Here is a 25138-nt window from a genome sequence, read left to right on the forward strand (position 1 = left end):
ATGTGAAGCAACTGAGAAATGGAACAGGGAGAAGTTTAAAAGTCAGGGCTCACCCACCCACCCACCCACTTTTAGTGTCCATCCTTTCTTGCTATACTAAAACAATGGCAGAAGATTGAGTAAAGTGTTTTGTTAGCTTTATGATGTTAGCATCTTGGTTGTACCCATCTCTGTTATTTCTCCTTGTTGAAACTGGTTTGTTTGTTTGTTTGTTTGTTTGTTTGTTTGTTTGTTTGTTTTGGAAAAACCCTGTGTTCCATTCTTGCTTGGTTCCATTCTGGGCAACTGAATGGCATCGCTCCATCATTCAACCATCACTTCTTCCATTAACATACCAATTCTTGAGAATCGTATTTCTCCACTGGGTAACCCTATTAAAAGTTTGTGGGAATGACCCTGATGGAATGCCATTTGTTTACTCCAAGAAACTGTTCTGCTTCAAGAGTGTTCCACTAATAAAATGTACACATTAACCTCTCCGCCCCCCCAAAAAACCCTAGATGTTCAAACCAGTCACATAACTAAGCTTGAATATTTCACTGGAATAACTTGTTTATTTTTATTACATTGTGTTGAGATATTTTCTCCTTATTAGGCCTCAAGATGAATCTTATCTGCTTAGAGAACAACATTTGTAATGAGTGGTTCTGCTCCTTGGTTTCATTTCATTTTTCTTCTGGCAAACATTTCTCCCTGTTCATATGGTTTTCCTTGCATTAAGTGGTTGCTGAGTGTTCATATGTCAAACGTCCATAATAAGCTGTTTAAAGCCTTGACATAATCAGAAGATAAGCACTGGCTATTTAGAAGGTAGCTTACTGATCAAGTAGAACCCTTATCATTTTCCATTGTCTAAAATCTGTTTTCCTCTACAGTCAACTTCTGTAAAACAGTGGCATTCAGCCCTGTTCTGTGAGAGTAATAAAGTACACAGTTCTCTCTCTCTCTCTCTCTCTCTCTCTCTCTCTCTCTCTCTCTCTCTCATTCTCTCTCATTCTCTCTCTCTCTCTCTATATATATATATATAAAAAGTGAAAATTCTAGAGACACAGTAAATAAAATCTCTTTTTCCATGCCATGATCATAGCTCAAAAGATTTCACACATAGGAGTATGTCCCCATAGAGCACTCTTTGGCCACATTCGCATCATATACCATATTTTTCGCTCTATAAGATGTACCCGACCATAAGATGCACCTAGTTTTTAGAGGAGGAAAACAAGGGAAAAAAATATTCTGAATCAAATGTTGTTGTAGCGGCTATCCCTGAAGCCAGAACAGCAACCCCTGTGCAGCAACCCCTCTTGCTGTTCTGGTTTCAGCGATAGCTGCGCAGCCTTCATTCGCTCCATAAGACGCACACACATTTCCCCTTACTTTTTAGGAGGGAAAAAGTGAGTCTTATAGAGCGAAAAATACGGTACTTTAAGCAATCATGCTTTCCCCAAAAAATTATGGGAAGTGTAATTTATGAAGGGTGCTGAGAGTTGTCAGGAGACTGCTTTTCCCCTCCCAGAGCCAGAATTCTCAGTGTGTTTTAACAATCCATCTCTTTTCATAGGCAACTCTGGCAACTGAGGACTCCAGCAACACTCGGCACCTTTAACAAACTACGATCCCAGAATGCCTTGGGGGAGAAGCCATGACTATTTGAAGTGCTTTAATAGCTTTCAATGAATGGTGTGAGCGTGGCCATGGTCTCCCCCTTGCTCTTGACCCTTTTTGAGTAAAGAATGCCACTGATATTGGGTGACGTATTTGTCATTTGAATCACAGAATTGAAGGGGTCCCTTGAAGGCCGCCCAGTCCAACCGATGCTTCTCCTGCCTCTGCTCCAACTCCTCCACACAAGGCGATCCCACCACGCCTCTGGCTTACGGGTTCCACTTCCAAACTGCTCTTTCTGGGGTTGTGTAATTGCTCCAGCAAGATGCCAAGCTGAATTGCACCAAATGGACTCACAGCGAACTCAGGCTGTCAAGGAGGGGGGCAGGGTGGATGGGAGCAAGGAGAGGAAGAAGAAGTAAATGGAGATACCTTTCTCTCCCCCCCCCCCGAAAAAAACCCTGCATGTTTAAGATCCCTATTAAACTCGTGGTCATGAGCAAGGAAGAGGAGAAGAGGCAAGCAGGCTGCCTGTGTCTCCTCTCCCCCCAACACCCATCCCAGCAGAGAGGGTGGGAATGGAAGGGCAGTGCAGCTCTGTAAGGGGGCTGGTTCTCAAAGAGGCAATGATCTCTCAGGAAGTAAAGGATGAAGGGGGCTGTTCTCATGAGGAGCACCCCAGACAGAACATTGCTTTTTGAGCGCTGCTCATGGAAGGGTACAGCGAATCTTGCAAAATCTGTACACCCCTAACAGACGCAGGAGAGCACATTTGCACAATCCTCCATGATCAATGTAGTTCACACTCTTCCTCCTTTGGTTGAAAGTAATCAAAATAAATGGTATTAAAAGTAACAGATACACAAATAAATGTCAGTTCTTTAAAGATGTTATGTTAAATTAATCAAGCTGCTCCCTGGAAGAACAGTTTTAGGATGAAAGAGCAAGGACACTTGGGAAATATAAATGCTAAATTCTTTTGCAAATATTTTAGATATCTGGGATGCCGCCAATGAACCTGGTTTTAGAAAGTTGAGGAGATGTGGGGTAGAGAAGTCTGGTGATACATTTTGCAAACCTTGGGAGAGATGCTGATAATATCATTATAAAGGCGCAATAAAATGAGACATCTATAAACACTGGCACCTGTTTCTGATAATGGCATGACATAAAGCTATGAATATGTTTTCAAAGCATGATGCCCTTGTTGGCTGGTACCTGCATTCCATGCCATTAGCTCAACAAGGGGCTCATTAGATGTCCTCTTGTGCCATGTTTCTAGGCAGAGTTTTGTGCTTAAAGCTCCATGTCCCAGCACTTTCTTTTCTCCCAGCACTTTCCCCACAAAAACCTACTCCTTACTGCTGAAAACCATTCCATGGAAAACTCAAATTGCTGTTTGCTTCAATTCAGCATTAAAAAGTGGGTTTTCCTGGGGGAACTGGCAAGGCAGAAAGAAAGGGCTCAGCCTCAGAGCTTTAAACCACGGGTCAAAGGTAAGTGTGGCTGAGCCCTCAGTTCACTCTCTGCAGCACCAACCAGGGCTTCTAAGAGGCATTGTACGGAAGCAAGCCCTGCCTCACAAACTCCTGCTAGGCAGGTTCCCCTGGGGCTTTCTCATTCCTCTTTGACAGGAGAAGGCCTGAGCGGCTCTCATGAGGTGATCTGGATTCAACCTCAAGCCATAGTCCTAACTGACAGAGCCCCCCAACACAACAGACCAGCTAACACTCTATTGCAGGGCTCTTCACACTGGCATTCCCAAATGTCCTTCCCTCAATATTTCTGGAGGGAATATAACTTTAAAATACCCTACCACGGACGCAAGTGCCCTTGCAACTCTGCAGAGGGGATTTAACAATCAGTCCCTCTTCCCAGCTCCGAAAGGGGAATGGAGGCCTCCTAACAACTCTCAGCGCCCTTAACAAACTACAGCTTTCACAAAACTGCTTAAAGAGATATCATAGTGTTTTGAATATACAGCACAAATGTGGCCTAAGAGAGGCAGGTTAGGTGAAGGAAAAGGAGCAGGACCTCTAGCACAAAACCTTAGCAAGAACAGATTTTGCTTTGAGAGGAAGCATCCACAAGGTGTCTCCACTGCTCCACACTGAGGCAATGACAAGGCAGATACAGATTCCCTAAGTTTCCTTGTAATTTTCTATATTTGCATAACTTTCTTTGCCCAATAGTTTACGGAAAGAAAAAGCTTCTATATGGAACTAACCATCTTGTTGTTGTTGTTGTCGTTTATAAGCCACCCATCTGACTGGGTTGCCCCAGCCATTCTGGGCAGCTCCCAATAGAATCTTAAAAACACAACAAAACATCAAACATTAAAAACTTCCCTGAACAGAGCTGCCTTCAGATATCTTCTAAAAGTCAGATAGTTGTTTATTTCCTTGACATCTGATGGGACGGAGTTGCACAGGGTGGGCACCACTACTCTGCCTGGTTCTCTATAACCTCTCTTCTCACAGTGAGGGAACTGCCAGAAGGCCCTCAGAGGAGGACCTCAGTGTCCGGGCTGGACAATGGAGGTGGAGACGCTCCTTCAGGTCCAAAGCCATTGAGGGCTTTAAAGGTCAACACCAAAACTGATTTGTGTCTGGAAATGTACTGGGAGCCAGTGGACATCCTTTAGGACCAGTGATATAGGTCCCAACAGCAGCTCCCAGTCACCAGTCTAGCTGCCGCATGTATGTTTCTCAAGATACTAGCTCCTCATGGTGCATATATTGAACAACTAGCTCTGATGAAGAGTCCAGGCCAGAGCACCTGCCATTTAATTAGAAAGCATCCACATCTATTGAGGAAAAACACATTTTGCCCATGTTGTCCATAATAAGAGCAATAAAACTATAGCTCAAACACATCTTACACAAAATACGACATAAATGCCTTAGACCAGCAGTCCCTTCACAAATTGCTACTTAATGGATCATCAGTCTCTCTGTGTATTATTTATTAAAGTATTTTTGGATCCTGCCTTTTAAAAACAGTTGCAACAAGAAGTGAGCCAGTCACTTATGGAACAGTTGTCTATCTGAAGAAATTGTTCTATCATCTGTCTGTCTATCTATCTATATCTATCTATCTATCTATCTATCTATCTATCTATCTATCATCTATCTATCTATCTATCTATATCTATCTATCATCATCTATTTATTTAACTTGCTGTGCTGATTTTATCCTTTTTAGAACTTGTGTTTGTATACTTGCTTCTGTTTTTATCTTGTATGACACTCTGATGACTTGAAGGCTATGAAACAATCTTTGTTTGTTAAACCAAACCAAGCCCTCTCAGAAATTTAAAACAGATTAACTGCAATTAAAAAACAACTTTTAAACAACAGAATACACATTAATAAACCAAACAAAAAAACTTAAGTCATCAGCAAAGATTAAAAGGCATTATCAAAATGTCATTAAAAGGGAGGAATGAATTAAACTGTTTTTTCCTGACATCTAAAACTTGTAAAAGTGGATAAATGACAAACATCCTGAGAGCTCTGCTCTCTGAAGATTTCTCGTCAAGTTGCATTTTGGTCCTCCTGCCAGACACTTTAACTAACACCTGGGAAACCCATGCCGTCCAACCGTCCCTAGTTTCTGGTCCCTGGTCAATCCTTTGTTAAAATGTTGTTACTGTGAGCTGCTAATCATTCATCAGTGTTCAGCTACCTCCTCCTCCCCAGTCTCTCTAGATGTTACATATCTGAGAGATGAGGAATAAATTTTGCCTCAAATGCACAGTTATGAACACCAAAAAGCACCATAGTTTGATGTCCCATGCAGTGCAGAGGCTCAAGTATGTACTGAGCTCATGATAACAGATTGTAATCCGATTATTGGGGCGGGGGCTGCCAAGCATATCTTCAGCTGAAATCATCCTTCTGGCTTTCAAATCAATGGAAGAAAAGCTATTGCAGAATAAATGAGTACACCATAAACCAGGTGGCAGAGAGTCTTCAGGAATGCATATGGGGGGGGGTCCTTCAGGGTTTTACAAGCATGTAAAGTGACCACCTGCCCTTCTTTACAGAGGAGAGTCTTGTTGAAGGGCAGTTGGCATTCTTTCCTTTGAAGGAGCCCTCTGTTTGAACTTGGCTGTCTGGTCTAAGTCTTTTTGGTGGGGGGTGCAAGAAGGAAGAGCAGAGGCCTTGACACTGACTTTCAACTGTTTGCACCTGGGGAGAAGACTGAGAAGCACACCTGTTTGCATCAGGGGTTGCCAACGTGGAGCCCTGTGGATGCTGTGGAGTAGAGCTCCCATCAGCCCCAGGCAGTGTGGCAAGAGGCAGGAATTATGGGAGTTGAAGTCCACAACATCTGGAGAGCACCTTGTTGGCAACCCCTGAATTAGATTATAGTAATTCTTTCTAAATTTCTTCTAGATGCATAAATTAGCATATGCAAAACAGTAGCATCTTCTCACCTCTTTTTCAACATGTCAGTGAGCATTTTTACAAGCTTCCCCTGTGCTCATGTGTGACATCTTGAGAAGGATACGGAAACGTAATTGCAATAAGAAAAGACCCAGAGTTGTAGTAAGAAGTAAATCATATAAAATAAAGGCCTTTGAGGATAATTTGATAAAAACTACTGAAAATCCGGCAAAAAGCATACCAAAAATATTAGAAAGAATTTCTGAATACAGGAAGGTGGCAGGATTTAAAATAAATTTAAATAAAACTATACTGTTGGCAAAAAATATGTATGCATACACAAGAGAAAGAAGAACTGCAAATAATTTCAGGTCATAGAATCATAGAGTTGGAAGAGACCACAAGGGCCATCGAGTCCAACCCCCTGCCAAGCAGGAAACACCATCAGAGCACTCCTGACATATGGTTGTCAAGCCTCTGCTTAAAGACCTCCAAAGAAGGAGACTCCACCACACTCCTTGGCAGCAAATTCCACTGTCAAACAGCTCTTACTGTCAGGAAGTTCTTCCTAATGTTTAGGTGGAATCTTCTTTCTTGTAGTTTGGATCCATTTCTCCGTGTCCGCTTCTCTGGAGCAGCAGAAAACAACCTTTCTCCGTCCTCTATGTGACATCCTTTTATATATTTGAACATGGCTATCATATCACCCCTTAACCTCCTCTTCTCCAGGCTAAACATGCCCAGCTCCCTTAGCCAGGATGAAGAGGAACCGTTGATGAGCACCCTTTGGGTTCGGTCAGTCAGCCAGTTACAAATCCACTGAGTGGTAGCATAGTCAAGACCGCATTTTACCAGCTTCTTTACAAGAATATCATGGGGCACCTTGTCAAATGCCTTGCTGAAATCAAGGTAGGCTACATCCACTGCGTTCCCTTCATCTACCAGGCTTGTAATTCTGTCAAAAAACGAGATCAGGTTAGTCTGACATGACTTATTTTTCAGAAATCCATGCTGACTATTGGTGATCACAGCATTCCTTTCTAGGTGCTCACAGACTGTTTGCTTAATGATCTGCTCCAGAATATTCCCTGGTATTGATGTCAGACTGACTGGGCGGTAATTATTTGGGTCCTCTCTTTTCCCCTTTTTGAAAATAGGGACAACATTTGCCCTCCTCCAGTCTGCCGGGACTTCGCCTGTTCTCCAGGAATTCTCAAAGATGACTGCCAGTGGTTCTGAGATCACATCTGCCAGTTCTTTTAATACTCTTGGATGCAGTTCATCTGGCCCTGGAGACTTGAATACATCTAGACTAGCCAAGTATTCTTGTACTATCTCCTTAGTTATTCTGGGCTGTGTTTCCTCTGCTGAATCATTTCCTCCAAATTCTTCAGGTCAGGCATTGTTTTCTTTATCGGAGAAGACTGAGGCAAAGAAGGCATTGAGGAGTTCAGCCCTTTCTGTGTCCCCTGTTTGCATTTCACCATCTTCTCCTCTGAGTGACCCCACTGTTTCTTTGTTCTTCCTTTTGCTACGAACATACCCATAAAAGCCTTTTTTGTTGCTTTTAACCTCTCTAGCAAGCCTGAGTTTATTCTGTGCTTTAGCTTTTCTGACTTTGTGTCTACACGTGCTGGCTATTTGTTTGAATTCCTCTTTGGTGGTTTCCCCCCTTTTCCATTTTTTGTACACATCCTTTTTTAATCTTAACTCAGTTAAAAGTTCTTTAGATAGCCACCCTGGCTTCTTTAGGCACCTTCCATGTTTCCGTCTCATTGGTATTGCCTGAAGTTGTGCTTTTACTATCTCCCTCTTAACAAACTCCCAGCCATCATGAACTCCCTTTCCTTTTAGTATTACTGTCCATGGGATCTCACCCAGCACTTCCCTAAGTTTTATTAAGTCGGCTTTCTTAAAGTCAAGAAATTGAGTCCTAGTATGCTTGGCTGCTCCTTTCCGCTGTATAGTAAACTTCAGAAGACCATGATCACTCGCGCCTAATGATCCTTCCACTTCTACCCCACTAACCAGGTCATCAACATTGGTTAGGACCAGATCTAAAATGGCTGTTCCTCTTGTTGCTTCTCCCACTTTCTGGACAATGAAGTTGTCTGCAAGGCCAGTGAGGAATCTGTTTGACCTTATGCTCTTGGCTGAGTTTGACATCCAACAAATATCCGGGTAATTGAAGTCCCCCATTACTACTATCTCCCTTCCTTTTGCATGCTTGGCCATCTGTTCCAGGAAGGCATCATCTATGTCCTCCGTTTGGCTTGGGGATCTATAGTAAACTCCCACAATGAGGTCACTGTTATTCTTCTCTCCCTTCATTTTGACCCAAATGCTCTCACTTTGGCTTTGAGGTTCTAAATCTTGGATCTCTTCACAGGTATACACATCCCTGACATATAACGCCACTCCTCCTCCTTTCTTGTCTGGTCTGTTTCTCTGAAATAGATTGTATCCCTCCATTATTACATTCCAATCGTGGGACTTATCCCACCAGGTTTCAGTGATTCCTATTATGTCATATTTAGTTTGCTGTACCAAGAGCTCAAGCTCATCTTGTTTATTTCCCATGCTTTGCGCATTAGTGTACAGACATTGAAGTCCATTAATCATCTGATAATAGTTAATGAGGTCTGATAATAGGTCTGATAATAGTTAATGAGGTCAAATACTTGGGAATCTGTTTACAAATAAAAACAGCAATCCTTTTAATGCTAATTATATAAAGATGTGTAAAGAAATCAAAAAGGATTTAAAAATATGGAACTGGCTGAACCTGTCGCTCTGGGGGAGAGTATCCGCAGTAAAAATGAGTGTGCTCCCTAAGATGATGTTTACATTTCAGTAACTGGGGGGGACAGGATGTTTCAAGTCTTGGCAGAAAGACTTATCAAGGTTTCTTTGGCAGTATAAAAAACCTAGAATAAAACACAAATTATTAATAGACAGCAAGAACAGAGGGGGACTCACACTGCCAGACCTGAAACTTTATTACAAATTGGCTTGCTTATCTTGGGTAAAGGATTGGATGACACTGCAGAACTCAGATTTACTAGATTTGGAAAGTTTTGATAGCCGTTTTAGGTGGCATGCATACCTGGGATATGAGAAAGTTAAAATTCATAGAGGCTTCCTGAACCATGTTATAAGGAAACCACTATATAAGGTATGGGAAAAATATAAAGATATATTGGAACCCAAAACTCCCTGGTGGCTATCTGCTTTGGAGGCCATAGCAGTGAAAAGAATAAATATGAGGGGGGGGACTGGACCACTTATAAAGATCTATTAGAAGAAGAAAATAACAAATTGAAAGTGGGGGGGGGAGATTGAGGAAATAAAACATCACCTAACAGGCTAGCTACAATATTATCAACTAAACAAGGTGTTTAAGATAGACAAGAAAAATGGTTTTGCAATGGAAAAAGAAAAAGTAGACAAAGAATTACTACCGTGCAAGTAGATTAATAGGTACCGCTCCGGCGGGAAGGTAAACAGCATTTCCGTGCGCTGCTCTGGTTCGCCAGAAGCGGCTTAGTCATGCTGGCCACATGACCCAGAAAAACTGTCTGTGGGGTGGACAAACGCCAGCTCCCTCGGCCTGTAAAACGAGATGAGCGCCACAACCCCAGAGTCGTTCTTGACTGGACTTAACTGTCAGGGGTCCCTTTACCTTTACCTTTAAGAAAAGAGTAATATCTAGAATGTATAGGCTTCCTCTAGAATGGGAGGTGAAAGATGAAGAGGTTAAAGAAGTAATGATTGAGTGGATGAAAGATTTCGATAAAAATATCCAACTATCGGCATGGGAAAGATTATGGAATAAAGAATGGCAATTTACGCCCTGTTATACACTAAAGGAAAATCTTTTGAAGATGTTTTACAGGTTGTATATAACTCCCAGCAAACTATCCAAAATGTATAAAATGAGATCTAATACGTGCTGGAAGTATAAACAGGCAGAAGGGACACTGTTTCATATATGGTGGGATTGCAAAAATATTAAGAATTTTTTGGATATTACCGTATATATGGGGAATTGAAAAATATGTTTAAGCAAACTTTCATAAAGAAACCAGAAGCCTTCCTCTTAGGCATTTTAGATTAAGATATTCCAAATGAAACAAGATGGACTGTTTCAAGAAGTGGCAGAGAGACATTTCTAGATTTGTCTGGCAGGGCAAGAAGCCCAGAATAAAGTTTAAAATATTAACTGACGCAAAGGAAAGAGGTGGATTTGCCCTGCCAGACCTCAAACTGTATTATGAATCAGCAGCTTTCTGCTGGTTGAAAGACTGGCTACTTCTTGAGAACACAGACATTTTGGATTTAGAAGGTTTCAATAATGTTTTTGGGTGGCATGCATATTTGTGGTATGACAAGGTTAAAGCACATAAGGCATTCAAAAACCATATTGTCAGGAAAGCATTTGCTGGGCTGCTTCAACTCCCGAGACTCCGCAGCAGCCTTTGTCAACCTGGTGCCCCAGATGATGCAGCAGCAGCAGCAGCAACAGCTGCAAGCAGTGCAAATGTAGGCTTTCAGAAATCCATGGGACTTCATGTTCAGGAAGATGGAGTTCTGAAACAAAGACTGTTATCCCAGCATTATCCATCCACCCATCTTTCCATTTTTGTCCCACCTGTCTCCAAGGAGTTCCAGGCAATCTATGTGGTTCTTCTCCCCTGCCCTCACTTTAACTCTCACAACAGCCCTGTGAGGTGGGTTAGGCTGAGGAAAAGTGACTTCCGGCCACAGCAGTGACTTTTGAGGAAGAGTGGCAATTTGAAGCTGGTTCTCCCCCAGGCCTCTAACCACTACATCACAGTGGCTTTCAAACTTCTGAAAGGAAGGAAGATATGAGTAGGTGTGTGTTATGTGTGTGAACATTTGAATACTATAAATATGCACAGATTGGTCGACCCAAGGAGTGACGCAAGGGAGAGCTCCGTGAGGAGCCCGCAACACCATTTCTCTGGTGAAGAGAAATGGCTTTGGTGGAGCGTTGGCTCCTGGGCAGAGCAAGGTCCAAACTCACAAATTGCACTGTTTGAAAATTGAAATATTTTTTGGTTTCTACAAATTCCTGGGCAACACCAGGCACTCCCCACTAGTAACAAAATAAACGTAATGAACAAACAGTAATTCCTCATTGGAGAACAGAGTCACGAGTGTCAAAATGTCATCATGACTTAATGGTGTTTTCATCTTCAATAGGGTTGTAAAATGCTCCTGATCCATCAGGGCATTCACTCTGCAAAAGATGAGGATTCAAGGTTTCAGACTCGCTCCATTAAACTTCTGCCGCCACCTGGCAGAAATCATCTGGGTAGCATGATACCAAAACTTTAATCTATATCTGGAATTTGGCACTCCACTCCTTGCCTAGTGAATGACATGGGTAGCAGGCAATAGGAAGAGACAAAAGACGATGGAGAATTGCATGGAAACTCTTCCCTAGGTACAGGTGCCAAGGGGGCCTCAATTTACTTTCCATTGCAATTTTTAATCTTCCCTGAAAGATCAGCAGATTATGAGCATTTTCTTTTCTCAGCACAATCACTTAGAGCACAGCTTCACAATGACACTGTGTGCCACATCACAAAAAAACAAGAAGCGGGGAGGTGAGGAAGAAGAAAGGAACATCAAGTTTCAGTTCGTACAACTCAAAGCAACATGTCAAGCAACGATTCAAGAAGAATATACAGTGTATGTTCACAAAGTCAAGTGAACATATACAAGTTTCAATTCAGTCGAAACTGGATGGGGAGTTGGGAATGACTCTGCAAGGCAACAGCACAGAAAGCAATCTTTGTCATTAGCATAAAAAACTGAATAATATGTTAAAATATGAATGAATTCATAAAATGCCTTCAAAGCAGATGGCTATAAAACATAGGCACAAGGCCACCTTTTGTATACCTCTTTTGTGCTACTCAGTTGTGCTACCCAGATTATTCATGAGGCTAGCCATTAAATGACATAATGGATGCTTTTTAAAAAGTAAAGAAATATCCAACTTTTTAAATTCTTGCTAGGCTCCAGTTATATTGTGCTGGGTGCAATATGCCTGTGAGACAATGGCATTTCCACAGGCCCTGAGCACTATTAACAGGTGGAATTATTGTTAACATGAGATGGAGGATCTAAAAAACTACAGACTATGAAAACCAAACCAAAAAAGCATGCCCTGTCCCAGTGAGCTTAAAATATAATTAACTCAAAAGCTAAAAAGGAAGTACAGGAAGGTGCCTTATAGTGGCTCAGACCAGTTGCCCATCTAGGCTTTAACTGTCTTCTCAATTAATGGCTCCCATGAAGAGGCCTGAGTCCCTGACCCATCAAGAAGGAGATGAGATGCCTAGGGCTCAGTTTGGGTATTTCTGCAGCAAAGGAGAAGAAAGTGTTAAAAAACAATAATAACATCAACCAGGCAGAATAAAAGGCATTTTAAAAGAGATGGAAAGGATCAAATGGGTATCAACAAGTGAAGAATCCCACCTATAACCATTGATAAGAGGAAAGCAGGAAGTCACGAAACAGGAAGTGTAAGAAGGGGTTTAGAAAGCAACAAAGACCAGAAAAATGCAAAGTGGGAAGATGTAGAGAAATGAGAGATGAAAGATAAGCAGGAGCAAAGGATTGACTGCATTTCAAAGTAACAGATTCTTAAACTGGAATGTGAAAAGGAAGAGATAGCCAGCACAGGGATACCAAAAGCAGGGAAACCCAATCATCTCTTTGTGTGTCCTGGAAGGTGGGGAGGATACGAAGTGACAGGATGAAAGAGAGAGAGAACCAGCATGTGACACAATTCTACTCAGATACATGCCCCATTGAGTTCCATGGGCTTTACTCCCAGGTAAGGGAAGCATGGGATTGCAGCCTTAAGGGAGGAACAGGAGACCAGGTAAGAGAGCACTGTAACAGCATGTGTTAATTTAATGCATGTATTTGCCACCATCAATGCACAATATAAATCCTCAGGGTAGCTGAGAATAAACCAACCAGAACACTATCAGCACAGTGGCATTGTTGTTTTATTTCATCTTTGCATGCTCAAAGCACTTTACATACATAACGAATTTTACAGCAACCCAGGAAGGAGGGTCACTTGTTGATTATTGATTATCTTCATGCTCTCAGGTGAGAACTTCCACAAAATTGCAGGGCATTCCTAACCGCTAGCTGTGTTCCCATTCAGGAACAGAAGCCTTGCTGTGCTGCTCATGTCTTGGGAAAGGGGATACACTTACCCCTTACACCCCTCCTCAAGGCTTTACCTTGCTGATATAGCACGGCAGGGGACAGCTTTGGGGCTGGGTGCCAGTTCTGAACCTGAGCATTGCATAGCTATAGAGTGGGGGGGGTGCTCTGGAAATGGGGCAAACGGGGAAGGATATCCTTCTTCCTTCCCACCCTCCTGAACCCCCCCCCCCCCCCAGCCATAGAGCACAAAGTCACCCAGTGCATATCGTGGCTGAGTGGGGATTTGAACAAGGCTTTCACAACCTGCATTTAAAGTGCTAGGAATGCGCAGTCATGGCTTCCCCAAAGAATTCTGGGAGCTATGGTTTGTTAAGGAGGATGAGAGTTGTTAGGAGACCCCTATTCCCCTCAAGAGCTACAGTTCCCAGAGTTTCCTAGGAAAACTGATTGATTGTTAAACCTTTATGGGAAATGTGCCTCTGGGAAGGGAATAAGGGTCTGACCCTATCAACTCCCAGCACCCTTAGCAAACTACAGTTTCCAGGATCTGTGTGTGTGGCATGACTGTTTAAAGTGGTCTCGCATGTTTAAAATGTATGTGGTGTGAGGGTGGCCTAGGTCTTAGTCCATCACTCTCATCATCACACCCCACTGGATTGTCAAAAGCATGTGTTGTGAGCTGCCTTGAGGGTCAAAATATTCTAAACAAATAATCCGCCAGAGGGATAATTTGATGATAAATGGCATGTCTAATGACAGCTCTTAAGTGTGGCCAGCTGCATCTTTTGCAGTCCGTCTTCATGCAACAATTTAACATGTAGCACTTAAAACTATCTTTACCGCACCACACAAGGCAATAGGTAGGCAACCAAGTTGCTGAAAGGTCATTAATAAAAGTTAAATTGCCTGACTATAATTGCCAACTCTCCACTTGAACGTTCCCCTCAGGCACCGCTGTGGCATATTAATCTTATAATGGAGTTGTTACAAGGTTTTGGCATTTTCCAGCTCACTGTTCCCAAACAATTAACAGGGTGTGTTTTTTTCTCTGTGTGTGCTGGCTTGGGTGATTTTAAAAATTATTTTAATCAGTCTGACCTTTGAGGCCCATAAGAAAATGCCCCTTTGTTTATAATGAGATAACCAAAACCAGGGTTTTTTAAAAAGGCACAGGCCTGCTGCTGTGCCAAGGAAAAAACTAATTCTTCAAAAGTTTTGTTTCTGCTGCCACAGGAAGCTTACTGATCTTGGGCAATCATGGATCACATGAAAATATATGAGGAGGCGGGGTACTCTTTGGGAGCTAGAGGAAAGAGGGCAGCGAGATAGCAGAATTCTTTTCAAATTGGGACTGAGGGCTGTGGAAGCCAGTCTGGAGACAAAGTTATTGTTGCTTCGAAGATTTATTGGTAGCTTTTCTGTGAGGTTGGGAAGAAGAGAGACTTTGACACTACTGGGTTGGTGCGCCAACGAAGAGGCTGTAGCCACAGAGGCTGGTCTGTCAGGGTGACTGGAACACTGTTCCGCCAGCCTCTGCCAGCCTCACCTGCCTGCCTTCCAACTCACAGCTCAACCAGGGGGTGGAACTACCTGCCAGCTATCTGCACCTTAGTCTCCGGGTTGCTTTTGTAGAACACTGCTGCAAGGAGGAGGAAAAGGACAGGGACAAAACCAGAACTGGTTGGTTCCATCTGGCACCGCCTCCAGTTGGCCTCCCTTTCTTCTGCCCTGCACACCAGCCACCACAAGGCCCAAGGTAACTTCAGGAAGAATATAGGGCTATTAAGTATCCACAGATGACAGATTCCAAAGCAGACTCACCTGATTTGATCTGGGTGGGAAATGACCCACATTGGATCATGAGACCGCTACAGAATCTGAGGTCCTGCAAGTCCCTTTAGCAAGGCATCCAAAGGTCACAGAGCTGCCTCTTTCTGGTCACATTTTTTATTCCATTTTAAGAACCCTTGGACATTCAGTTGCCTACAGCCTAGAGCTACTACGGAGGACTCCTTGCTGCCACTAGAGGAAACCCGCACCCCTACCGCGAGCATAGATAGATAGATAGTTTATTTACATTTATTTATTTATTTATTTTCCAACCTTTCATAATAAGATCTCAGAGTAGTTCACACAATAACAACCAGATGTTCCATTGCTTGCAGTGGGAATTCAATGGAAAAAAACTGGGATGGACATAACTTAAATGGGCCTGCCCACCCCTCTTGGAAGTGCCATCCTCACAACTGTTACCAAAGGCAGGAGTAGTCATCAATAGTATTAGGAAGAGCTAATACCCAGTGTTAGGTGTAGGCACTGACATGGTACTATCCTCTTAATCACTACCTAGGATACATCGTTTTATAGATATAGTGTGTGTGTGTGTGTGTGTGTGTGTGTGTGTGTGTGTGTTGCAGGAGGAGCCTGAGTCAAGAAATAAAGGTTCTGGGGCCATCTTCTGGGAACCCTGATTCAAGAAACCCTGGTGTTTTACGCGCCAGATCTTCCAGCCAGTCCAGAAAGGCTACCTGGGTGCTCTCATGGATGTTACAACCCCCACAACTCTTGAAGGTCAATTCTATATATGTGGAAAAGTGGAGGGAGAATGGTGCCTTTACCGGTTGCCAAAATTCCAAGAGGAGAAAGAGAAAGAAGCAGGGGGAGATCTTTGGAGAACTCCTATTGCGAAAAAAATAATGCACTCCAAGCTGTAAGCTATAAATTGTTCCTTTTTTCACCAAAGAGCAGCTTTCACAAAAGCTGCTGTTATCCATTATGCACTCTCCATTGTAACCATTCCTCATTGGCTCAGGCCCTCGAAAACACACACACACACACACACACACACACACACACACAGAGAGAGAGAGAGAGAGAGAGAGAGAGAGAGAGAGAGAGAGAGCTCCCTCCAGCCATCTCTCCTGAATTACCAACTATTATTTTGCACACGCACACAAAAAAGAGTCAGACAGTAAATGCACTTAAAAGTCACTTGTTGAACTTGATGCCCTGAATATTTAAGGATGTGAAGAGTACCAGACCTAAAAAGCAAGTTAGGAAGAGGTGTTTTCTTAGAGACCATTCAATGTGTCCAGGCAGGAGAAAAAGCATTAAATACTAAGGATCAAATTAATATCTGTGGGTTTCAAGTCCCAAAGAGAAAAACAAACATGCACAGCTACAAATAAATGTCCTGAATAAAGCAACAGGTTTCTGAACTGTTATATTGCAGATCCATAATAAAAATAAAACCTAGCAACCTTTTGTGCTGGATGTTGTACAATCAGTTACAGCATCCTGTGTGTGTTTACATGGAAATAATTCCTCTGTGTCCAGGTAATATTTGTTTTATGACATATTGATCCTGCCTATTCTCCAAGCACCTCAAAGGAACAAATATACAGCGTGTCTCCCCATTTTACCCTCAGAGGGAGGTCAGGCTGAGAGATAGAGACTTGCGCAAGGTCTCTCAACGAGCTGCATGACCAGGTAGGGATTTAAAACCTGAGTTTCTTCAGTCCTCATCCTGCTCTCCCACACACGCCTAGACTGCAATCCTATACTTACCCAGAATTTAGTGGGGTTTACTTCCAAAGAGGCATGCCAAGAATAAGCACTAAGTTATGGAGCTAGTTGGTTGCACTGTTAAACTACAGTTGAGCTGAAGTCCACTCACCCCTCTTGGTGTGATGGCGTTGCAGGACGGTAGAGGCTTCACTGGGGCCCTGACAAGAGAACTGGAACAGTGGTGCCCTTCCTGGTAGGCAGTGGGCGATTAAGCCCCCTCCGCCTATCAGGAACTGGCTGTGCCAGGGGGCGGAGCCGACAGAGCAGGTAGGCTTCCCTTGGATCCGCCCCTTGCCCATTTAAGCAGCCTGCACCTGTTTGTTCCTTCGCTGGGTTTTTTCCCTGCCCACCCACCCTCGGTTTAAGCTGATAGTCAATGACTTTGCTGTGGCTATGGTGGTCGCCGTTCTTTAAGGGATCGGGTAGGAATTTGCCCTCTGGGCTAATTGGCACCAAACCGGTGGTTTTGCCTACCTCATAGCAATCGTCACAACTGGTTGGGCATTAGGGCAATCCTTCGTTTTGGATGGAGGGGAGGTTGTAGTCTCCGCCTGCCCCTCCAAATACTGGGGTATCGCATTAAAGGGATCTGGGGGGAGTGGCCATGTCTGTGTGCCCGGGCGGGGCCAGGGCCAAAGGCACTCCCCCATACAGCAGTCCCTGCAGGGGTCACCCTATTTGATGTAAGTCTTAGGAACCCACACCTGGATTGACCACATATCAATTGCCCCATGCTCAAGCCAAATCTCGTTCATCTGTATTCAATAAAGTTGTGGCCTGTTATGACCCAAAAAACCCAGCCTCAATGGTCTCTTATTTGCATGGGTTGGGGTATAGGGAACCCGATGCCTGGTCCTGCAACTCTAGAAACTCACAAATAAATGAAAGAACATTGTTTATTCATCATTCTAGCTAAAGTCCAAACTGGGCATGAATGCAGTGAACATCTACATGGGGGGGGGCGCTAATCTCAGCCACGCAGGGCCCTCATAATAAACATAAAAATATTAAACATAATAAAATATTAAACTTTTTTATTTAAAAAAACAACTTCCCTATACAGTGCTGCCTTCAGACGACTTCTAAAGTCAGTATAGTTTCTTATCTCCTTGGCTCAGGGGTCAGATAACTCCATAACTGCAATATGGATGGAGTGCAACTGTTTGCTCTTCCAAGCAATAGCCTAGCACCAGTTGAAATAGGAAGCAAGTGAGCATTTATGCATTCATTAGATTTTTATATTAGATTTCCATGCTGCTCTGCCCCCTTCCACACACAGAGAGAGGAACAACAAACCATCTAGCCAGATGGCCCACACTTTGGTGAGGCGGAATAATCAGCAGCAGCCCAGCACTGCGCATGGCAGGCCCCTCGCCCTGGAAGGTGGGGGGTGCAGTTTCTGTGGGGAAGCAAATCAGATATAAACCAAGATGTCCTAAGTGAAATCTTGCAATGAAAAGCAGAGCACAATGACTAACAGTGATTGTGCTTGAATACTGAATTAAAGCCATACTCCTGCCCTGATCCAGAAACCACAGTGATGTTTTAAAAATGAGAATAGCATCAAATCAAATCCACCAGATTTTCTTTTTCTTTTTACAGTTTGGAGAACATAGATTACTATGATGATCCCAAACATCATTTAATATTTATGATTAAGGTTATCCAAATTTACCAATAAATATCCTAAATATTGGATTATTCTGAAAGAACATTCACACACAATCATAAAGTTGTTGACTATACTCAGAAATATGTCCTGCTTAGTTCAATAAGTCTTAGACTGCCATTCTATACCCAGTTATGTGAAAGTAATGAACTCAGTAGGTTTTTCATCAAAGTAGACATGCACAGAATTGAGCTGTTTGAGTTCAATATTAAATATATTTATTTAGAAGTGCCACTGAACTCTATGATGCTTAGTCACACATATGCACTGGACTTTGAGTTTCATTGTATCCAAGAAATAAGATTGCATGCCGCTTTACTCATTCAATCCAATCATGTGTGACTTACCCTCATGTATCTGTGCATAGGACTGCAATCCTATGCCTAAATCTCACTGACCTCATTATTGCTTACTTCTGAGTAGACAATGATAGGATCGCACCAGTCAAACTGCATTTAGGCAGACTTGAACTCACAACGGTGCAAACATAAATTAATAGCACTCCCAAACGTAAAAGTCATATTCATTATATGGAGCAATTAAGAAACCAATTAAAGCAAAGGTTCCCAAATTCATTTGACCTACCACCAGTGCTGTTTTTGTAGAAAGAGAGGTGCCGGAACTCACCATGAACACCCCCCTTGTTCTCTCAGAATGGCAAAGGTGCCCACCTGAGAGGTGCTGGAACTGAGTTCCGGTGAGTTACAGCTGAAAAAAAGCCCTGCCTACCACCCTCTTTTCAGAAAAAAAAATATTCAGTGCCTCCCCCCAGAAATCTACCTTCTTTAAGTGAACAGTGGTTGGTTTGGCACTGCAACACGCCTGCCATTGGCCAAATAGGCAGACAAGCTGCAATTCACTTCCCAAACCTGGGTGAAGCCGAAAAGGGTCCACCAAAGCCCAGGAAAACCCCTCGCCTCCAACACGGATACAGGGAAGGCATTGTTGATGTCCTGCAATGGCACCCAGCCTGGCAGGAAGCGTCATTACACAACAGATGAAACATGCACAAACAGTTTTTCAAAATTCTCTTCTCTTCTTTCTTTATGCTTTCACCACCCCCTTATTTTTATTCAGTGCCCCCAACTGCACTGCACCCAAGGCTACAGCCGCCCCCCTGGATCATTCCAGTGCCGCCGCCCACCCCCCAGGGTGGTATCGGCCATATTGGGAAACTCTGAATTAAAGCATCAGCTCCTCAGTGCTGTCTTAAAAGGACCTCTCTGCACACAAAAAGTTGCCAGCGTTGTTTCCTTTCTGTAAGGCAGAAATCCCATCAGCCAGTTCTTCCTGCAGCTGTTCAGGCAGAGAGAAAAAGCAAGCCTGAAGTTTCAAGCATTATCAGTGTGCAATCTGACCTTCCTTCAAATTGGAGTTTATCCAGTGTTCCTAACAACGCCCCAAGGGCAACTAAACCAGGAATGACTTTTTAAGCAATCATCCAACAATAGATTCAACATGTTTCAAATATCTTCTCTTATTTCCCAAACATTAATAGACAGTATTTTCATTCTGATAAGCATCTAGGCAAGTCACAAGAAAAACAAAGAAACAAACAACAACAACAACCAGGAATCACACCACTAGCATTTTGCTAGTCCTTGTCCTTTGCATGAAAGTTACAAAAAGTATGAGAAATAATTAAGATAGCTTCAAAGACTGGGGTACACCAGCCTCTTCCCTCTCCTGAAAATGGAGGGACTTAAAGGATTTAGAGGGGAGCTGCTCTCTTTTTAGTTTGGCAACAGCAGATGACCTCTTGGTGTTAGCCAGCTACTGACCACCATTGTTTCCCAAGAATATCCCAGATATAGTGTTGTTTTGGAGCATTTAGGTGGGGAAATGGTGCCCTCGTGGAATAAGTGTATCCAAGCTGTCCTTGATATCAGACTTTGTAGCATTGCGATGCATCCTTGGGACTCTGCAAGGAGGCTTTGCACCTCGACAGAGCTCTCCCCCATGCCTACCCTGGACCCCCCCAGCACTCTGCACCAGGCAGTGAAGCACCTGCCATTTAAATTGTTCGCAAAGCCCTGAGCCACGCTCTGGAGCTAATCCGAGGAACCCTGCTACAATGTTAGCTCACCCAGGGGCACTGTGCTGTGCCCCTCCCCTCAAGTCTGGAATCGACTCTGCTTGAAATATTTCTATGCATCAATTTCCTCACATTCTTCTCTTATCCCCCACTTTGGAGCTGAGAAACCATCTCTATATATCCTTTCCTTGCACTGCTAAAGAGAAGAATTGGGAGGGGGGATGACACGTCTGAAGTGGCTGTTTAGTTGCCAGAACACTTAATCTAGCCACCACCCTAAATTTTAAAGGGGGCCCCTGGATAATGCCTTGAGGACTTCCCATTAAACTGTCTGTAACAAGCTGGAAACCACTACAGATTCCTGCTTCCTATGACAATTCTTGCCAATGATGGGTTCAAGATATGTGCAACAGTTCCACTGTGTGTGTGTGTGTGTGTGCGCGCGCGCGCACGCATAAACATTATTAAAAAGAAATAAAACTGCATGTCATCAATTCCTCCCAAGGAAAGCCTCAGTCTGCAAAAGAATTTGATCATTCCCATTTCAGCAACAGGGAATTTCAGCATTTCAGAACTATCACCCTGGAATTTCCCTCAACTTTCACTGAAATAAGGTCTACACTGATACTGGTTTCAAAATTGCCAGGGACTCCAAGACCTACAACATCATTACTCTCTACCATAATCCAAAATATTAAATTTCAGCAACTTGTTGCTGCTTTCTTTTTAAAAAAAAATAACAGCAGCAACAACAACTTTGAGCATCTGTTTATATTTAGGACAGTCATTTTACTGTATTCAAAGGCAGCAAAAAGAAAGGGTTGGAACTAATGTTTCTCTGCTCTCTCTCCCACTGAAGAAAAATTAAGGAATGAGCAGAAAAATGTATGCTTAATGTAAGGAATCAAAGAGCAATTTACAGTGAAAAAATCACATCATCTGCATCAAAATATTAGGGATGGTAAGAGGAAGATGTTTGCTGTATGAAATTCAGAATACTCTTTATCTAGTTTATCAGTGCTCAAATGTATTATGAGACATTTACACCACAAGTAAATGAAGGATCCTCAGCATACATCCAAAATGTCCTTTAATTTAGGTCAATTGACTTTGCCTATACTATGGGAACTTTGGGTTGGGAACTTGCCCAGATCTTGTTCAGAAAAGCTTAGGGACTGCCCAGTTCCTGCCCCACCCCCAGCTTGGGAGCATCCCTGGGTTTGCCCAGTAGTCTTTCCCTGGAGGTGTAGATTAAGGCTTTGGGGAGATTTCCTTAGATCTGTTTGAGCTCACATTGGTATCCAGAAAGGACACACACACAGAGGCTAAATTTTAAAGCAAACCAATGAAATGCAAATAACAAATAAATAATGCAAAGTTTTATGGGTATACAACTTTCAGGAGGGAAATGCAGTCTTCTGCATCCGCATGTATATTCCAAAGATGCTCCTGTTCTACTGTCCCAATACTTCTGTGTGTGCAAAGTGTTTTATATCCTTATAACAACCCTGAATGTGAAGACTACTATTTTTATTCCCATATTGCCTGGGGGGTGGGGACTGAGGCTGAGAGGAAGTGGCTTCCCCCAGGCTATCAAAGGAGGTCACAGTTCAGTGATGGAGCACGTGGTTGACATATGCTCCCCAGTTCAATTCCCAGTACCTCCAGTATGAAGGATCATCTAGCATGGTGGGAAAGGCCTCTGCCTGAGAGGCTGCAGGACCAGAGTTCCTCGATTTTGACGACTTCAATCTGACTCTGTATATTGAATGGAAAAGGCAAGATTCTGGACAGAGAAGTTGATCTGGCAAGCTTGTGCATAAGATGCTTGGAAGACGCTTCAGGAGTTGGAGGCAACCTCTACTTCCTCCAGACAGATACAGAAGAAACACAGAAGGCTCCCCTGGGTGCATCCATCAGGCTAACAGTGTGTGTGTGTGTGTGTGTGTGTGTGTGTGTGTGTGTGTGTGTGTTAATAAGAGTTAATAACACGCTAATAAGCAGTTCCTTGATATACTTGCTGTGAACATTTGGACAAGGGCACTTGCATATAAGGGAGCACCCCACTGAAATTCCTGTGCACACGCTTGGTTCACTATCCAGAACCACATGTGCAAGATCCCATGCTGAAATCCAGCTTTTACATCCACATTTAACTTTGATCCTCTGCATCAGACCTCCTCAGCCTGATGCCCTCCAGATGTTTAGGACTACAGCTCCCATCAGTCCCAGACAGCATGTCTAATGGTCAGGGACAGTGAGGATTGTGGTCCACTATGCCTGCTCCAGATTGGGAAAGGTTGCAATTCACTGAAACCCAAGAAAGTCAGAGTTTGCAATATGCATGCAGAGAGAACAAACCATTTAACTGCTACTTTATTTGTAGTCCTGCCCATTAGAAGTCCATGATTCCTAATATAGTCAAGAGTTTTTTTCTGTTTAATTTGCATCTCCTGCTTATACTCACATGTAAAATATAGGATTCAATGGACCTTTTAAGAGATTAAGTAATGATTTTAACATGTCCTTCAAAACTTTAAAGTTCTTTGTTGGAAACTGCATGTTTGCTATTCAAACATAGAAGGCTAATGAAGTTCTTCATGAAATTACTTTAACAGGTAACTACTTGTTCAATTTGCAGTAGGAAAAGTTTATTTAATTAATTTCTATCTGAATGTTCTGGTATTCGAAGGACGATACCCAATGGATTGGGCTAAGAAAACAGAGGATACTGCCCATTGTTTAAAACCAGCTGGGAACAAACAGCATGGATGGTGGGGCTGTGGCTGTACAAAGAGAAAAAAGTTTAATCTTTGTTTAAATGTTTTTTTAAAAGCTGATGATGAAGGACCCTGGAATGGGTTTTTAATTGCTATTGCTCTTTTATCTGCATGGGATTTATGCTGGCCTGTGTTAACAGCATTGTTAAAATTGCCAATGTCATAATGCCGTTATACAAATGCAACTGCATTTGGAAGACTGTGTGCGGTTCTGGTCTCCTCACATCCAAAGGGACATTGCAGAGCTGGGAAATGTTCAGAAAAGAGCAACCAAAATGATGAAGGGGACGGAGGAAGCCTCCCCTAGGAGAAGAGCTTGCAGCATTCAGGACTTTTTTGTTCAGAGAAAAGGACAGGAAGAGGTGACAGGATAAAAGTTTATACATTTATACATGGCATGGATAAAGTGGATAGAGAAAAGCCCTCCCCCCTCTCTCATAATTCCATATCCTCCAAGTGTCCTGATTTTCCAGGGACAGTCCTGCAATTTGATCCTGGAATTTCCCTGTTTCTTCCTCTAGTGCTTGAAATCCTCTGAACTGTTATTTTGGAGTACTGTAGATTGAATCCAGCAGATTTAATGGGAATCCAGAAGATTAGAAATTAATCACATCCATTAGAAATTAATCATCATTAGCAAGGTAGGGTTTAAAAACCTGGGAAATTTGCTTTAGTTTCTTTTTCCCATTCTAGGAAGGAACATATGACACGGCCTTAATCCAAGTTAGACCATGATTAGTTCATCTAGCTCAGTACTGCCCTCTGGTAACAGCTAGCACTGCAGACAGGATAACCTTGGGTTTGTTAAAGACTGCAAAAGCACCATCCTCTGTAGATTCACTCTGAGGCAAGTCCCCTTCTGTTCAACGCAGCTGATTCTCAGGTAATTGCACATTGGATTGTGCTGTAATACCTGGGAGTAAGCTTCAGTGAACTTAATCGGACTTACTTCTGAGTAAGCATAGGATTGGTCTGTAGGAGTATTATTAAAAAAAAATTTCTTTCTATAGTAACAAAACTGCCGTGTGCATTCCATGGTATAAACAGAATCCCTTTCCCTGAAGCCACAGTCTATTTTGACAATTAATATTATATATGTTTATACATTCAGTGTTCTCCAAAAGCTTGATCAGCTGTTCCTTAAGTGTAAGCATAATTGCAGATTTCCAGTATCAAATCAAGGCTATATAAGCAGCTAATAAGGGATTTAAAATAAGTACTCTATAGCAGTGTTTATAACGTATCACCTGTATCATTAGGTAGCAAGGACTATGGTTCCAATGTAGTACTGACACCCATAATTTGAGAGGACTTCCCCTTCAGAAAACCAGAGGCCAATAGGGCTGGACATGATTACACTCGCCAAAATTTCAACAAATGAGCATGAACTGCTGAGCTTTTTAATCTAATTAAACTGCCTGGTAGTGCTACTGATATATCAAAAAATGTGCTGACAGCAATCTCAATGACTGACTGGAGGAGGGCCGGGGTGAACAACGACAGGGTAGGAGGAGGACGAGACTGGAGTATCCTGGAAAAAGTATTGGTTGGCTAGAACCCTGAAGAGTCGGAGCATTCCAGATTGCAACATTTTCTTGCATATTATATTGTAATAGATCATTGGTGTTAGTTTTTTTAGGTTTAGTAAATATTAGCTTTTGATTAGAACTTGTATGTTATTACTGGACTATATTATAAGACAGTCTCAATGTCAGTCTAAGGTGGCTTACAGATAAAAATAAGATCTAAAAAGGGGAAATCATTAACAAGCAATTAAACACTGATAGAATTAAAACCACACACACACACACAATTTCTTAAACCTATACAAATAATTACAATAAAAACAGAACAGCTGTTTTCATATTTGAAA

The sequence above is a fragment of the Podarcis filfolensis genome (assembly GCF_964270895.1).
Source record: "Podarcis filfolensis genome assembly, chromosome: 14".
NCBI classification, from domain to species: Eukaryota; Metazoa; Chordata; class Lepidosauria; order Squamata; family Lacertidae; genus Podarcis; species Podarcis filfolensis.